Consider the following 12,500-nt stretch of genomic DNA (forward strand, 5'->3'; position numbering starts at 1 on the left):
AATCTAGGGTCGAAATTTAGAGAGAAAAATGTGATAAATAATCTAAACCAGGCGTTACCTTCCAGACCTGTCTGAAGAATCCGATCCCATGTATACCAAGCCCCAAGACAGAGCGTTATGTCAGGTTTTAGTGGTTGGAAATCACTTTGGTTACTTCATCGGTTCAAGGCAAGTGTGTATTTGATAGGTTTGATCCGCTTTAGCATCTTTAGTGCTATCTGCAATCAGTAAATCTAAATGGTGCTAAAGATTGGTTAGATATTCATGTTTACATCAATATAAGATTATAGTCCCTATTATTCAATAGCTAAGCATAATTTATTTAAAATTCCTTTTTACATAAGAATAAAATAAATTATATCAGTACTCTCCCCCAAGCTTAAATTACACTGTCCCAGTGTACTCAGCCGGAGTTATGATGATAGTTTATGATGTACGAAATGTAACAAGTAAGGAAGATACATCTGACCGGAGTAATATCGATCGATGTGGAGTGTTTACATCGATCGTCGTGTGTTGTCCTATGTCGAACGATGTCGACGTCTCGTCGTCGGTCGATATTCAGGTCCTCCTACTTGGTCTCCTAAATCTGAAAGAAATAAAACGAAAGAATTAATGCTAGCTAATAAAACCAAAGTAAAATACCTAATAGTGGGTTGCCTCCCACTCAGCGCTTGGTGCTTGCTTGTAGTGATTGGCTAGCATTGACGTGCAGCGCTTTCACTGCACATCTCTTTCTGGACCAAGATGCAATGAAACTTCTTGTGGCCTCATCATTTCTTGTCCATTTGTCATCCATCTTCTCAAGTACATTGGAAGATGTGCTGTAGCCTTGCTTGAACGTTGTCAATGCTGACCTTGGTGCCAGCCTATGTTGTCATAGGCGTATCTGAAAGATCTGTCAGTTCCTTTTGCATTGACTCTAATCGTCTTGTGTATCAGCTGCTCGCCGATTGGTGTAGACTCGGCGTCGATCGATGCGATTATGTGTTCGTTGGTCGATCTCGCGAGTTGCCATCGATCGATTTCGCTAGTGTCCTGTCGATCGATGCTGATATCTGTGTTGAGCTGTGAGTTGCCTCTGAATGGCTTTGACTTCTTTCTGTAGCCATTCTGCGTGGCTGTCTAGTCCACTGATTTTGTTGTCGAATGGGAAAGTAGATGTCATCGCAGCGTTTGTCAATCGTTCCTCCATGGTGTCTAGAGCAGTGTAGATCTCTGGATGTGATCTTGTCAACCTCTGCTGCTGTGTAAGGAAGTAACTCACAGGTTTCTTGCCATCCGAAGCAAGGCCTCGTACCTGTCGATCGATGCTGATTTTGCCTGCAAAAAACTTTGATTAGTAATGGTTCTCAATATCCTTTTGGGCATGAAGTAATTGACTAGACAATTTGTTTTAAATCTGTCATAACTGGTGATATAAAGCGGTCATGCATATCCTCGTAAGTCCTCAGCCTCTCATTCATGGCTGAGACTTTAGCGTCGAGCGATGGGAAGGTACACATGTCGATCGATGTGGCTTGTTGTTGGTCCTTCTTGCGAATGGTGTCCAGATCTTGCTGTAGTAGCTCGATTGTAGTGCTTAGCCAGTCCACGTTGTTGTTGAGAGGGGGCAGTAAACGTCGTTTATCTTGTGTCGATGTATGAGACTTCCCATTCATCCCTGTGTGTGTTGAACATTGCGGTTCTGCAGGGATCTGAGCTGTAGGAACTGACGTCGATCGATGTTGCATGTGGTGCGTCGATCGATGCTGAGGTCGTAGCTTCCTTTCAAGTTGCTGACGTAAACTCTCAATTTCTGTCCTCATTTCTGCCATACATCTGAAAGCTCATTGTAGCCTCTATCCAAAGGCTGATGTGTATCTTCTACAATGTTTTGAGCTCCTCTCCCAGTTTCCTCCTGAGCTCCACAAATACCAAACACCATCTCATCGATTCATCTTTTGTGTAGAGTTCTGGTGCCAGTCTTTGAGTGTGAAGAAGTGGCATGTGCTGGAAGACAATGTGGCTCTCTTCAAAAGAGATGCTCTTTCCAGTAATTTCCTGATGTTGTCCTTTGTGACAAGTATCATCTCACCAGCTAGACGCGTGTGCGTGTCCACACTCACTCTGTAGACTCCATACTCGTCCCTTTGTTCCCAAGTGAAACTTTCTGGCTCCATACATGTCAAAAGCGCGGTTCCCACACTCATACCGTCTGTCGATCGACGTCGGTAATCCCTATCGATCGACGTTGGTGTTACCCTGTCGATCGATGTCTCTGTTGTAACCGTCGATCGATGCTTGCCCGTTTTGTTTGCGTGATAGATCTGCGTTGATCTCTGTTGTGGCGACCCTGCGTGGTTGTTAGGATCTGTTTGAATGACGTCTGGAGGTCCAGTTGCTGTGAGAATAGGTTTCAGGTCCATTGGCTACTTGAAGGATGTCTGCTATGTCCTCTCTGGACACTTGTAAAATCCTTCCATCCATTGCACGTGCGTTGCCATCTGGTCCCTGAAAATACCAAATTCATCAGGTGTTAGAAAACCGTAATCAATGTTTGCATAAATCATTCAATTTAGAATAGAAAGATTAGGGTTTAGAGTAGTATCGATCGATGTAGATACAGTTACATCGATCGATAAACAGAGTAATTTCTGCAGAACTTGTGTTCTTGAGATGAGCTCTTCATGGATTTTTTCTGTGATGTAAAGGAAGAGTGTTCATCTTTTTTGCTTGTGTGGTTGCTCTGATGTGTGTAGGTGGTTTCGGGAGTGCAAAACGATTTATATAGGTATCTATAAACCTAGTTGGGAGGGAATATTCTCTCTGCTCCTCCTGAATTTTCGCTGCGGCGCGAATATCGATCGATGTTCCAGTTTTGTGGCGATCGATGTGAGCGGTTGTGTTGCTGGACGAGGGTGGGTAATCGACCGATGTGGAGTGCACAGCGTCGAACGATGTTGGAAACGTGTTGGTGAACTTATGTGTTTCAAGTCTTTCATCCTGCAAAGACATTTCTATTGCACGTTCTTTCCATATCCTCATCGTATTCCTCTGTAGGTTCCTCATTAGGTGAAGTAATTACAGTGTCAACTACAAAACTTTCATGGAAACCACTGTCTGCCCAACTGCCTATGGAATAATCATCATGTCCTCTCTGCTTGGAGGTTGGAAGGCAAAGTGTTGGTAACAATGATTAGGTGAAGCGAAATGGTCAACTGGGTGCATTACGTCGAGTGACGTGTTTGTTGCGGTCATCAGTCACCGTTGCCTCATTGGAATCGATCGATGGAAAGGTTGGGTGTCGATCGATTCGAGTACTCTGTTTCGTACTCCGATTCATACCCTGCTCCACATGGCATGCGCCAATGAAGCCAAGTTCTTTCCCGTAATCCACAGAATTAATGACCTTTCTCTTAGGTCGGATGGGGTCGTAGTGGATGTTTGGGTCTATGAGCGTTAGACACAATTTGTTTTTGTTCATGTCACATAAGATCCTACTGTAGCTAGGAAAGATCTTCCAAGCAGAAGTGAAGAGTTCCAGTTAAGCTCGATGTCTAGGACATGAAATCTACAGGGACAGGGCATTACCAATCTGTACCTACCTCCATCTCTTATGATTCCTCCTGATCGTTTCTCTGAAAGATCCACGAAGGTGAAGGATTCCGTTGAAGGTTCGATGGTCAAACCAAGCTGGTCTGCCATGATCCTAGGGAGGATAATAACTGATGCTCCTGTATCACACATTGAATGGGAAATTCAACACCCTTGACTACGCATGGTATTGCAAACTTCCCAGGATCACTCTTCTTTGTCAATGTGATCCTGTGTTTCATCTTCTCTCTGACTTGATGAAACATTCTCCTAATGTCCTCCTCAGTTACCTTTGTTTCTCTGAAGAACATCCACAACCGGTGTGTGAAAGTAAGCTTCATCAAAAAGGTTTTTCGATTGGGATTCTGAGGACTCTTTAGTGAAACCATCCATCTCCTTATCGTTAGCTTCCCGCTTAAGGTTTTTAGGAATCTTCTCCTTTCTTTTCCTTAACCTTCTCCCTTCAGATTCTTGTTCTTCTTGAACTGATTCTGGTGAACTATTTAAAGGGTTTGGTTTGGGTGGGTAAATGGTCTAGGTGGTGGTCTGAGTGCGTTGATGTAATCATTATCGATTGAGGGTAACCGCACTCGGTATGTCAGAGGTGGCTGTCGATCGATGGGAGGTGTGTTGTGACGATCGACGTCGGACTCACTCTATCGATCGATGGTTGGCTCAACTGATCGATCAATTTTATCATAGAAAGGGGAGGGTGGGTGAGGATGCTTAGCTGCGAATTCTTCATGAGTTAGAATTCGAACCGCATTGCACTCAGTCGATTTGGCAGACGACGTCGATCGATGACTGGAGTAATCCGTCCATCGATCTTCATCATGGTCTGTCGATCGAAGCGAGTTCATCGACATCGGTCGACACATTGGGATCCGCCGAGACTCATGGAGCTTTCGATTTCGAAGTCTCCTTCCTCAAGTTTTTCATTTCTCACCACTTGCCAGAAATCATCATCTATGATGGCATTTACGTGGTGTTTCCCTTTGTCGGCTCCTGCCTCTCTAGCGAAAGCTTCTTGCCTCTTTATAGTTTCGCCCGTCTGAATTACTTGGGTTTCAAGTTTTCTCACCTGAGTCCCTAAGGTCTCGATTTTGGTGTTCAGATTTTTATAGGCAGAGTCTATTTTACCGTTGAAATCCACGGTGATTTGTTGTTGTCCCAACAGTACTCGATCAAGCATTTCTTCGATCTTGCTTTCCTGAGTCTGTGGTGGTGGATTTTGGTAGTAAGAGTTCGAGTAACTTTTGTTGTTGTTGAAGGGTTTTTGAAATTGTGAATTTTGGTTACTTCTTTGGCCATTTCCAGAGAAGTTTATGTTTCCGCCCTGGTTTCCAAATTTCTGGAATCTGGTACCTCCGATGTAGTTCACATTTTCTTCTCCTTCCGTATCTGCTACTTCTCCTTCAGCTGAACAGACTTGCTTCCTAAAAAGCTCGTGCACCACATCTAACTTAGCTCTTACTTCGTCCATCTGTTCCTTCCCGATAGAGGCTACAGACTTCTTCCGTTCAGAGTCAGTGTTTTTGGTGCTGCTGCTGTTAGCAAGGTTTTCGATAAGTCTCACAGCTTCCAACGGATTCCGAGTAGTGAAGTTTCCTTCACTCGCCGAATCAAGGGCCATTTGATACTGTAAGGCGAGACCTCGGAAGAAAGTGCTTAGCAGCTGCACTTCGTTAAATCCGTGGTGTGGACAGTCTCGCTGGAAGAACCTAAATCTAATCCACGCATCTTTGAAGGACTCTCCAGCCTTCTGCGAGAATGTGGAAATTTTGTTCCGAAGTTCTTCAGCGCGTGCCTCATCGAAGAAGTTTCGTAAGAAAGCATTCTTGATGTCGCTCCAGGATGTTAAAGATCCTGTGGGTTGCTGCCTAAGCCAGTGCATCGCTTCTCCATTCAGCGTGTATCTGAAGAGCTTGCACAGCAGGTAATCTTCGGGAACTTCTTCCATCCGAATAGCAGCGATTAGATCCTCGAACCGTTCCAAATGGTCCATAGGATGCTCGTCCGGTAACCCAAAGTAGGGTATCTGCGACACGAGAGTGTAGTATTGAGGCTTCAGCTCGAAATTCTGCTTCTGGATCTCTGGAAGTCGAATAGCTGATCTGTTGGAATAGTACTCATCTGGGCGATTGTAGTCGGCCAGTGGTTTCGATCGAGCGTCCTCATCTACAGGTTGAGAAGCTCCTGTAGCATCAGCATCAGGGATTACAGTTCCCTGAGCATCTATTTTCTGACCTGTTGCATTACGCAGATGACCGGCCTGGTCATACAGGTTTCCGTTCTCGTCCTGAGTTAGAATAATAATGTTTACCATTTTTGACGACACGGTATCGATCGACGTATGGGATTGATCGACGATGATGGTCTGGTGTCGGTCGACGGTTGGTTGTGCGTACCGATCGACGACGAAGTTGTTGCGTCGAGCGATGTGGAACGTTGACCTCTACGGATGGTGCGTTCCAAATGAGCAGGATCGTCTGAGAACAGCAATTCTTTCTCCTTGTTGCTTCTGGTACCGCTGGGCATGCACCTGAAAAGACAAGAAAAAGATTATTAGAAGGGGGGTAAAAAAAAGAATAAGAATCAATAAAACTAAATCTAATGGCGATCCAAGCTCCCCGGCAACGGCGCCAAATTTGATACCACTCAAATTACCCTAAGGAGTGTTACTCTCATCAAAAGAGGTTCAGATGTAGTACTTAGGGATCGAATCCACAAGGAGCTAGGGAACAATTAAATCTAGTGTTTATTAATTCTAAAGGTTGTAAATGTTTAAATGAAATAGCAATAATAACATGCGAGTAAATAATAAATGTAACTTGGTTGGAAAAGATATTAGATGCAGGGCAACTATTCAGGTGTTGGAGATTATAATACCTATAGATGCCTAACTGTTGCATGCATGATATATTAGAGCTCATTTGCTTAACTCAGTGATCAGCTGTCGCATGTACCACTGGTTAACAGACTAGATCTCGTGTCTCAACGGTTAGAGTGTCGATCGATGGTCTATTAAGACGTCGACCGATACACCTTTGCCAACGTCGATCGATTGTCAGTTGAGGACATCGATCGACGGGTTCTAGCCAGGCCTATGCGCGAGTATGAAATGCCCTACTAAGATGCTAAATTGGCGGTTAGCCCTCTCTAGCAATCCTAATATGATAGATAGATGTCAGGATGGGATAACAAGGGTGCTTGAGTATGCAATCCTATGATCAAGTTCTAGTTAGCAAGGCTAAAACAAGCAATGAATACAAATCTATCATGAATATCACAACAAGGCAGATCTATAGTTTGGGGCTAATCCCAGAAACCTATCTGAACCCTGGATCTAACAGTTGAACTACTCAGACATAGCAAAGTAATTCATAACAATAGAGGAATAGAAACTCATAGTATAGATGAAAAGAAATAGAAACAAGGAGTTCCAATCACAAGTGATCTTCTCTCCCAAATGAAACTGGTAACAAAACTAGGTCTAGAAAATGCTCTGTTCTCCTTCTGCCGTCAAAACACTTAGGCAGTATATATTCTACTAGGTTAAAAACTCGTCAGGGCATTTTGGTAATTTGGCTTGGCCTTGGTTTTTAAGTCTGCTGAATCCAAAATGTCACGTCTGGTGTCTCAACATCGATCGATGGTACTTGTGTACATCGATCGATATTAATCTTCATATGTCGAGGCATTTCCTGATATCGATCGTCAGCACTGATGCGCATTGATCGATTGTTCTTCCTCTCGTCGACCTCTAAGTGGTCAGCTCGGGTGAAATGTCCTTTAAGCTCCAAAATGCTCCAAAGTCATAGCTTTACTCCGAAATGCACCTGAACCTGAAAACATACCTAGAAGAGTAGAAAACATTGATATATATATATAGTAAAATACTTATATACCATGGATAAAAATGGGTCAAATCCAAGGTATATCACTCGTATCCGAGAATATCAAATGAGAGATGTGAACCTGAAGAAGATACGAGAGAAGTTGAATGAAGGAAACATCGGAGGATATCAAGTTGCAAGTGATGGAACTTTGTTACTCAATGGTCGAGTAACTGTTCCGAGAGGAGAAGGACTTCAAGAGGAGATTCTAAGGACTGCACACCATTCTCTCTTAAGCATTCATCCCGGGAGCACAAAGATGTATCGAGATATCAGAAGATTTTACCACTGGCCAGGGATGAAGAGAGCTGTTGCCATATGGGTTTCCCAGTGTCAGAGTTGCCAGCGGATAAAAGCTGAACACCAAGTCCCAGGTGGCTTACTTCAAAGCTTACCTATCCCTGAATGGAAATGGGATGCAGTAGCGATGGACTTTATTTCTGGTTTACCTCGAGCACCCGGCCGTGGAAATGATGCAGTTCGGGGACGAATTCTTTTAAGGGGGGAAGAGTGTAATAACCCTCACGAGCCAATAAATTTATGGTCGAGAAAAATCCCGCTCGACCAGTTTTTTTTAGTTGGTTCGACAAAGATTAATAAAAATAAAAATCGACCGTTAGATTAATTTCTCGACAGGACTGTCTTGTGGTTGAAAGACCTTCACTTGATAGTTTGGTCGAGTCTTAAATATTTTGGTCGAATTTTTATTAAGCTGGACGAGATTTTCCGAGAATAAGACGAGAGCCAAAGATAAGGAATATTTGGTTGAAAAATTATTTAAAACTGTCAACCAACTTCCAAAATAATTTTTGAACTGAGTTATGTCCTCCACCAGCCTGGTTGTGCAGTTATTCAGTCTTAGACTTACACCTGCCTGCTTACCTAGTTTCTTCAGTAACTGGCACATGACAATCACAAGCTGCCTGCTTGCCTTGTTTCTTAGATTGTCATATGAGAAGCACATGAAAGGGCTGGAGTTTCTTCAGGTTAAGGAAAGGACAGCAGCTTGTGCTGAGATTGCTGAAGCAGCTGGCCAGCTGTCCCCACTCAGCTTAGCTCTGTCTTGAGTGAAACCCTCACCTGAAGCAAGCTCACCTCATATTTAACCCCTCTCCAGCTCCTTCCCACGTTCTGAAACCTCATAAAAATACACAAAATTTTCAGAGAGAAAGAGAGAAAGAAGAAGAGAAAATCAGTGAGAAAATCAGGAAATAAAATCAAGAAAAAAATTGTTGGTGATTTGATCCTCAGCCCTAGCTCAGTCAGTTTCTGTTAGAAAGATCAGAAGGTGAGATTCTTAAATAAAACCCTAGACCTAGTTCAGTTCAGAACATGATCAGGCCTTGATCTTTCTCTTTGATCAGTTCAGCCACAATCTAATCTTGGAGAAGAGGATCAGCTGAGGCCATCTAGTCCTTTGGTCCATCTTGGTAAGCTTTGGTCTCTTACCTCAGTCATGTCTTGATCAGAGCTAGTTGATGTTTGCATAAGAACTTGGTCGGATAAGTTCTCTAAGTGGTGATATAGTTCAGATTTTGATTAATTTCGGTTTGAATCAACCTCTTAGAACCACCAGCTATGATGTTCTGATCTGGCTTTGATTAAACCAATTAGAACTCAGTCTGATCTTGTCCTGAAATTTGGTAGACTGACTAGAACCAAGCTGAACTGGTATAGTTTGAGTGGAACCAAACTTGAACTGATCTGATATAAGGTGTTAAAGCATGAACCAAACTGATCTTGTAGTCATTCACTTCTGTTTCAGGTCAGAGGGGGAGTAAGGCTTTAGGTATCCAACCAGTTCCAACACTAATCTCTTAGGTGAGTCTAGATAGATGTTGAGATTGATTAAGTTAGGAAAGTCTCTCAAGTTTATAAGAATGGTGTTATGTTTACTTATTGTGAACTATACATAAGAGTAATCAAAATGTTAAAGTAAGGTTAATCCTCATCTTAGTACTAGTGAACAAGTACTAATCTCAACTATGAAATAATCATGGTTTAATTAAGGATTAATCTTCGTTTAATTAAGAATTAATCTGAAATTAATTAAAGAGTAATTATGATTAATTAAGTACTAATCTTGGATTATTAAAGATTAATATGAGATTAATTCAAGATTAATCTTGGATTACTTAGGAGTTAATTATGATTAATTAAGGATTATTTATGGATTTCTTTTGGAACGATTATGGAAGTAAAATCATGTGAAGTCTTGTTATATTCACTATCACTAATGTCCCCGCATTACCGTGACTTGGTCCTGCGAATGGAAAAAGGTCATGAAGACACGATGATGGGGTAGCTCCCTGGAGACCGTGTACTGTATGACGATGCAGTGTCGGATTGTTCATATCGGACATTCGACAATGATGGTGATGCTAACTCACTAGTCTCGGTTAGCCTTAGTGGTTTCTCGGGTCTAGTATATATATTGTATTATATTCTTATGGTAACGGGCGGGTGTTGTGGAAGTGATGTTTAAAGTAAGAATTCACAATGATGATTGATATTAAAGTATAGTACTAGTACTTTCATGATCATGTATATGCATTTGATAATTCTTTGGTTTATTATTGATTGTGTTGTGATTCTAGATTCACTGAGTAAACTAGTTGCTCATGACTCATTCGTGTGTGCAGGTAACCCTTAGGCGGGAGACACTTTACTCTTTTGGACGGAAGGAGCGGGCAACCAGCGGTAGTGTTTTGTTGTCCTTGCAACGTACGTTTTGATGTATATTTACTTAAAACGTTGTTGGGCGATAGGCCTTAGGGTAAACTATAACAGTTTGTAAGATATTTAAAGTAAATAAATAATGTATAAAAGATGTTTATAAATCACGAGTTCTCAAATGATATTAGTCCTTGTCCGGGACGAACTAACTATCGAATATTGCTTTATCGGGTTGAAAAGCCTAGAGTAATATCTGATACGAGTGCTTGTGTTCTTTGGTTGTTGGTCTAAGGTGATCAGATTTATTTCGAGAAACTCGGGTCAACCATCAGGGAACATCGACCGTGTCATTTCCGGTTATCTACGATCGGGGATGTCACAGTCGGGGGCATTCGTATTTCATAGTCAGAGGTGAAATTCTTGGATTTATGAAAGACAAACAACTGCGAAAGAATTTGCCAAGGATGTTTTCATTAATCAAGAATGCAAGTTGGGGGCTCGAAGACGATCAGATACCGTCCTAGTCTCAACCATAAACGATGCCGACCAGGGATCAGCGGATGTTGCTTTTAGGACTCCACTGGCACCTTATGAGAAATCAAAGTTTTTGGGTTCCGGGGGGAATATGGTCGCAAGGCTTAAACATAAAGGAATTGATGGAAGGGCACCACCTGGAGTGGAGCCTGCAGCTTAATTTGACTCAACACGAGGAAACTTACCAGGTCCAGACATAGTAAGGATTGAGAGGCTGAGAGCTCTTTCTTGATTCTATGGGTGGTGGTGCATGGCCGTTCTTAGTTGGTGGAGTGATTTGTCTGGTTAATTCTGTTAACGAACGAGACCTCTGCCTTCTAACCAGCTACGTGGAGGCATCCCTTCACGGCCGGCTTCTTAGAGGGACTATGGCCGTTTTGGCCAAGGAAGTTTGAGGCAATAACAGGTCTGTGATGCCCTTAGATGTTCTGGGCCGCACGTGCGCTACACTGATGTATTCAACGAGTTCACACCTTGGCCGACAGGCCCTGGTAATCTTTAAAATTTCATCGTGATGGGGATAGATCATTGCAATTGTTGGTCTTCAACGAGGAATTCCTAGTAAGCGCGAGTCATCAGCTCGCGTTGACTACGTCCCTGCCCTTTGTACACACCGCCCGTCGCTCCTACCGATTGAATGATCCGGTGAACGTGGGTGGTTCGCCGTCTGTGACGTCCCGAGAAGTCCACTAAACCTTATCATTTAAAGGAAGGAGAAGTCGTAACAAGGTTTCTGTAGGTGAACCTGCGGAAGGATCATTGACGTACCCTGGAAACAGAACGACCTGAGAACGATGAAACATCACTCTCGGTAGGCCAGTTTCTTACTGTGCCTGCCGATTTCGTGGTTATGCGTTCATCCATGCCCAAGATTTCAGTTTTGGGTGGATCGTACGCATAGCTTCCGGATATCACCAAACCCCGGCACGAAAAGTGTCAAGGAAAATGCAACTAAACAGCCTGCTTTCGCCAACCCGGAGATAGTGTTTGTTCGGAAGCAGTGCTGCAATGTAAAGTCTAAAACGACTCTCGGCAATGGATATCTCGGCTATCACATCGATGAAAAACGTAGCAAAATGCGATAGTTGGTGTGAATTGCAGAATCCCGTGAACCATCGAGTCTTTGAACGCAAGTTGCGCCCCAAGCCTTCTGGCCGAGGGCACGTCTGCCTGGGTGTCACAAATCGTTGTCCCCCCATCCTCTCGAGGATATGGGATAGAAGCTGATCTCCCGTGTGTTACCGCACGTGGTTGGCCAAATCTGAGCTAAGGACGCCAGGATCGTCTTGACATGCAGTGGTGAATTTAGTTCTCGTCATATAGTCAGACCTTCCGGTCCAAAAGCTCTTGATGACCCAAAGTCCTCAACGCGACCCCAGGTCAGGTGGGATCACCCGCTGAGTTTAAGCATATAAATAAGCGTAGGAAAAGAAACTAACAAGGATTCCCTTAGTAACGGCAAGCGAACCGGGAAGAGCCCAGCTTGAAAGTCGGACGTCTTCGGCGTTCGAATTGTAGTCTGGAGAAGCGTCCTCAACGATGGACTAGGCCCAAGTTCCCTGGAATGGGGCGCCAGAGAGGGTGCGAGCCCCATCGTGCCTGGACCCTGTCCCACCATGAGGCGCTGTCTACGAGTCGGGTTGTTTGGGAATGCAGCCCCAATCGGGCGGTAAGTTCCGTCCAAGGCTAAATATGGGCGAGAGATCAATAGCAAACAAGTACCACGAGGTAAAGATGAAAAGGACTTTGAAAAGAGAGTCAATCAGTGCTTGAAATTGTCGGGAGGGAAGCGGATGGGGGCCAGCGATTTGTCCCGGT

At 43.5% G+C, this 12,500-nt stretch overlaps 1 long non-coding RNA gene, 2 other non-coding genes and 1 pseudogene across 3 annotated transcripts; all 4 read left to right on the forward strand.

Moving 5' to 3' along the window:
* The first annotated feature begins 5,264 nt into the window (after positions 1–5,264).
* LOC117130081 lies at positions 5,265–5,370 on the forward strand. The gene has a single exon (XR_004453546.1). It is a non-coding gene; the product is annotated as a small nucleolar RNA R71 (small nucleolar RNA).
* Positions 5,371–7,677: 2,307 nt separating this feature from the next.
* On the forward strand, positions 7,678–9,417 carry LOC117130078. The gene is made up of 2 exons (XR_004453544.1): positions 7,678–8,760; positions 8,837–9,417. It is a non-coding gene; the product is annotated as an uncharacterized LOC117130078 (long non-coding RNA).
* A 2,289-nt stretch (positions 9,418–11,706) lies between these two features.
* LOC117130086 lies at positions 11,707–11,862 on the forward strand. Its single transcript, XR_004453548.1, has one exon. It is a non-coding gene; the product is annotated as a 5.8S ribosomal RNA (ribosomal RNA).
* Positions 11,863–12,052: 190 nt separating this feature from the next.
* Positions 12,053–12,500, forward strand: part of LOC117130083 — a 3,084-nt pseudogene continuing 2,636 nt past the window's right edge.

This window comes from Brassica rapa, unplaced genomic scaffold (genome assembly GCF_000309985.2).
Source record: "Brassica rapa cultivar Chiifu-401-42 unplaced genomic scaffold, CAAS_Brap_v3.01 Scaffold0327, whole genome shotgun sequence".
In the NCBI taxonomy this organism is placed as follows: domain Eukaryota; kingdom Viridiplantae; phylum Streptophyta; class Magnoliopsida; order Brassicales; family Brassicaceae; genus Brassica; species Brassica rapa.